The sequence below is a fragment of the Chelonia mydas genome, chromosome 5, assembly GCF_015237465.2.
Source record: "Chelonia mydas isolate rCheMyd1 chromosome 5, rCheMyd1.pri.v2, whole genome shotgun sequence".
Lineage (NCBI taxonomy): Eukaryota > Metazoa > Chordata > Testudines > Cheloniidae > Chelonia > Chelonia mydas.
The window spans coordinates 86,277,581-86,283,308 of record NC_051245.2 but is presented as its reverse complement, the minus strand read 5'-3'; positions in this window follow the sequence as shown (position 1 = coordinate 86,283,308).

Sequence of the window (5,728 nt, the reverse complement as noted above, 5' to 3'; positions counted from 1 at the left end):
TTTGGGTGTGAGGTGCTTATCACTCACTTCATTGTTCCTTGGTATTGGAGTAGCAAAGTGTGACTGCTTCTACTTCACTGTAGTCTGAATATCAATTTGCATTTCTCTTACAGCTCTACCTTGCTTGCCCCTCCCCCCCCACCCCCCCAAACCGTTTGCTGTTTTCAGTACAAAAACGATCTCGACAATGTAGGAGAGATTTAAATTTAAAACTTCTCTGTGGCACATTTACACTTTCAATTTTTTTTAAATGTCCTCCTTTAGTAGAGAGTGAGAAATGGAAATCCTACTTGTGTACTGTAGAATAGCCAGGTCCTAACCACAACTTCTTGTATGTGGAAGAGCTGAATGTGAATTGAAATGTTTTCTGGTTCCATCCCTTGCTGTAGAAAACTCTGCTTTAAGAAGCAACTCCAGCTTTTGGCAGTTGCTCCCATTAAAGTAAATTCTGAGACTTTAAGTATAAGTTTACTGACTCATGTGGGTAGAGGAGGAGATTGGGCTTTGCTTTAATGCCAAGGATAAGAGATCTGAGTGTGGCTGCCCAAGTTGGGTACTAAGTGATCCCTTCCTTTTTTTTCCACACAACTATTGCAAAGGCTTAAATATGAGCTGCAAGAGGAACATAAATTGTTAAAGCTGCATTGGAGCAGAGTTGGTGTTTGGACACTGATTGCAAGGCAAGGGAAGGAAATGGGAAGAGGGGCTCATTAGTGGCCAACAGGAGCAGCTACCACCAGCCACCTCTGGTTGCTGCTTCTGAGGCACAGAGAAAAAGCCTTTGAATTCCTGCAGAGGCTGGGTTCCTTTCCGACCCACTCTTACTGCACACTCATGCAATTTTCTTCCTTCGTGCTCCCCATTCCTTGCACGTCTAACTGCAACAGAGCAAGGCAAGGCATGAAGTAAAATCTATCAGCATTTGAAGAGAGCAGGTAGCAGGGTGAGAATTCTCAAAACCATTATTCGTGTGTACTTGTGGCAGAGTAAGAGCCGGGGAGGGATAGCTCAGTGGTTTGAGCATTGGCCTGCTAAACCCAGGGTTCTTGTTTCAGCAACGCTTTCCACTGGCAAAGCAAAGTCCTGATACTCGGGCCCATTTATGTTGAGTTCAAAAGTTGAAAATCTTTTCTTCTGAGCTCTGAAACATCAGCAGAACTTTGCCTGAGACCAGACTTTCATATGCAGGTTGTAAACCACTGGAACACACAAGTTTGGAGAAGAGTTGAGACTACTACAAATAGAGCTGCAGAGCTGATCAGCACTGACTCCTGAGCCAGCTCCCACTCCTTCTCCAGGGGAAGGGGAACACTCGCTGCTCCACATGCCTAGGAAGGAGACTTTCCTCATCACATGCAACGGGTGTGAAAGGCTGACTGTCACTCCCTTCCCCACAAACAGATTGCTTCATAGACTGAGGTGTTCTCTGCTGGAGGACTTGCAGCAGGGCTGAAAATCCAGTCTGTGGAGGAAGCCCACTGAGAGACCTGGGATCGCTTTCTGCTTCACTGGTGTGTTCCAATGGCAACAGTGAAAGCTGTTTAACATCCTACAGTAATTTTAAGCGGAGGTTTGGGCCAGAAAATGACACATTGTAAGCACCTAGAAGGAAGATTTTAAGCAGGCAGAATATATACCTAATAGGAACCTGATCATGAGACACAGAATAAAAACTGTTATAGAAATTACAGTGGGCATGCTAATAAGGACTCCCAGCTGAGACCTTGAATTTTCATCTCTTCTGACAGCAGCACTGGTCCATGTTGGGAATGGGTTCAGTATGGGTGCATGGCAGATTCAACCTACTATATCAACCTCACTTTCCTTATAGCAGCTGAGTTTTTCTTTGAGGTCTACCATCAAACTTCTAATTATGTTGGAATCTGCTTAGCACATGCAAGCTCATGTAACCAAAACCCAAAGGGCTATGACTGTAATTTGGAATTATTTTTTTCACTATCTTTGAACAATTGCATTAGGTCTAAAATTATTTTTCTAAAGGTGCAATGGAATCATAGCCCTGAAAAATTAATGATTAATTCATTTAACTCCCACTTCTCCAGTTCTGATACTGGAGAACAGTTATTTGTTTCTAGAGTCCTTCCTGCTGCCAGCATTGATTTAGTTTTTCAAAATTACTATATATATATTTTTTCCTGTTTATGAACAGTGGCAAAGGGTCCAGAAACTACAAAATCCAACCCTCTTGACTTAGCCATCATTTAATTTTTTGGCTCATTTCATGACTACAGCGATGCTCCATTCTTTGACCTTGCCTTCTCAAATATAAATTTACAGCTGACAGTATATGTACATAAACCCTACCAAAGTACTCCAAAGCATGCACAATTCTGCTGCTGAGGAGAGGATGAGAGAATGAACTGCAGCTGACAGGTATATGTTAGTCTCAGCACTTAATACTATCTGAGTACTTTTCAGTAAGTAGTGCATGGTGGGAAGGGTGGTTTGAGTCTGTATGGAATAGAAGAGAAACCACCACCCAGGATTTGCTCACTTAGTCTAGAGCATCTCTCTTCCTCCAGTTTTCCCCATAGCTGCTGCTGTAATAAATAGGTGGTTCATATAGCTTTCTGTGGTCTGGTCAAGACAGACACTCCCACCCTTCTGAGCTTTCCAAGGCCAGGCTTTCACAAACCAAGACTTCCCCTTGGTTAGGGAAGTACTGCAGGCTAAAGAAGCAGGACGGATCCTGTCTCTGTGAGCAAGACAGGATAAGGAACCCAGCATCCGCACTTTCAGCCTGAGCAGCAGAAAGGGAGATTAGCTGTTAAATGGCAATGTAATTTGCCTTTTCCAAAACTGCTAGTGATTAGAGAACAGTTGATTGCAATTGTTGTGGACCATAGAAGCTTGTGTGTAAAATCCACAGAGATGGTGCTTCAGCCTTACTCCAGTTTGGTCTGATCTGACTGCCTTATTTACATCGAGTTCTGTGTAGAGCATTGTATTTAGACTTCTATTTTAAGACAAACCTTGAGTGTTCTGATGCATGTTGTAGCAGGAAAGCTTGTTCCACAGCTTTCTAATCACCTGCCATTTCCCTCCCCCCAGAACATTATCTAAACTTAGCAGAGTGTCACAGATACATTGAGGGTAAAGGGATGGAGAAAAAGAGTCAGAATTTATATTCACAGACAGGAAGAACCTATTTTACAAATAGCATGGTTGTGTGATGCTGAAAACCATTTTTCCTCAAAAGAATTGGTTCCTTTCATCTGAACAGGAGCTGGACAAGCACGGTATGGTTAGCTTTAGAAATAGAAACAGGCATTTTGCTTTAGTGAATGTGTTCTGTGACACACACACATGCAACTGGAACCTGGAGTTTTAAGTACAACTTGTAGAGATAGCATGGAACTCGCTTCTGATGCATTTTAAAATGAAAAAAGAAAAGGAGTACTTGTGGCACCTTAGAGACTAACCAGTTTATTTGCTCAAATAAATAAATAAATGCTCAAATAAACTGGTTAGTCTCTAAGGTGCCACAAGTACTCCTTTTCTTTTTACGAATACAGACTAACACGGCTGTTACTCTGAAACCTGTCTTTAAAATGAAAGACTCAGCACAACCTTTTGTCTCCTTGGGACTTTTGTGTGAATGTCTTAACCCCAAAAGGAGATTAAACTCAGTGGGACTCAGCTTGAGGCCTGAACAATGTGAACGCCAGGCATGACAAAACCCTGGCAAGGTGGAAACTGTGGCATGGAATGAGCAGGCGGTGTTGGGCAGCTGTGCCCCACAACAGACAGTACCAGTTAATTAAAATGAGACCTCTTGCCTGTGTTTCAGTGTGTACGCCTCATGCTTTGCATGTCTGGTCGGTGCTTCTGAGTAGGAACTGGAGTGACAATTTACAAGAATCTCATTTACTAGCTCTTCAGAAAGCATTAGGTTGGAGGGAGCTGTATGGCCAAGGTGGTGGTTTTCCCTGACATGACCAATGCTTTTGAATATGGCAGCCATAGCCATGAAAAACATAACAGCTGGTCCCACACATCTTCTGTTCCTTTTCCCTTTGAATGTCTACCAGTAGGAGGGAGTAGAAGTTTATTTTCAAGGACAAGTTTCCATTGAGCAGGAAGACCATCCTAGCAACAATCCTAAATGCTCCATTATATGAATAATTCACCCTAAAGGAAAACTTCTTGCAGTGGCTGAAGCTTTTCAATAGTCACCAGAATCCAGTCACAAAGTAGAACGGTAAGTGTTGCCATGAGGGTGGAGAAAAAGCACCCAACTTCCCCACTACCCTACAAACATACATGGTAGTTAATTCCTTTTACTGTTTTCCTTTCATTTAAATTCCAGTGACTGTAGCCTCACCTCTATGCCAGGTGAAGGGCATTAACACAAGGCTTCTGGTTTTGACATGTTTTCTTAAGCAACCACTGTCCTCTTTTCACAATCTGCATACGCACTACTATATTGAATAGTTCAGGTAGTACAGCATCCACTGCTAGGTGACTCAGGAAAGAACAAAACCAAACCAAGGGGCAAATTGGTCATTTAAAAACAGAAAAACTTTTTCTAGCGTGTGCAGTTAATTTGTGGAATGTACCAGTATGGGATATGATTCCACCTGCATCTACTAGAGAAAAAATAAGTCTTCTCCAGCCTCGTGCTTCAGGATATACTACTCACCATGTGGAATCAGGAAAACACTTTTCTATCAAGACCACAGGTTTCCTAAAGCCTCTGAAAGATAAGACACACCACCTTTGCTATTTTAAAAATTCTGTTCCATTTCCTCCACAGACTGTCAAGTGTGGAGACTTTGCAATATTGACAAATAGAAACTATAGGCAAAACAAAATCTTTAATTCCAGAGGTGGTGCAGAGGCCTCTACTCTCATGTGACCAAAGTAACAGAAATCCAACTCAGCCTGGTACACAGCTGTTCTTAAAAGTTAGAAAATGTCAGAGGCAAATATACTGGTACAAACTGGATTGTTTAGGTTCAAAAACTGGTGATAAAGAATATTCAAGGCTGTTGGTGAAGTCACCAGCTGACTGGAGTGCTGCTGGGGTGCTATAAAGAGCTAAAAGATTGTAGAAATGGGAGGAAACGTTTACGATTGATGGGTTAATGTGATGATGTTGTCACCCCTTCTTGGACATTGTTTATGGGGGGGGTCACAGTGGGAACAGCTGGACTGAAAGGAGCAAGTTTCCCCATCTCGTCTGCCACCTTATGGGGACACACCACCACTATTGGACCCTTATCATCCTGATCCTGAAACGCATGCTGGCCTTACTCTATCAAAGAGAGGGAATCAGTGCTGTCATCATCTTCCTTGGCTGACTCCTGAACATCTGGAATGGGAGATATGCTGCCACGACCTCCCTTGTGTACCCTTTTCCTTCCCCACTTAGTTTCTTCTTTCCTCTCTCTCTCACACCTCATTGAGTGACACTGCTGTTAGTTTGACCAGTGAGGCAGCTAAAACCTATGCCGTAAACAGCTCAGTGCCGATATAAATTTGACTGATTGCAGTGGTTAAGAGTGGGCTGTGTCCACCTCTCTCCAGCAGCAAGGTTGCAAGGTGCAGTCAGTGCTAAAGGCAGGAGCTGCATTTTTTCTAATCTTTTCTGTTCTCTTTTGTGTTTCTTGGTTTGTCTTCAAGGAAAGAAAACCGGACCTCAACAGTAGCTCTAGGCCATTTCATCTCATTACTTTCCCCCCAAAAAGTACAATTAATACCAGCT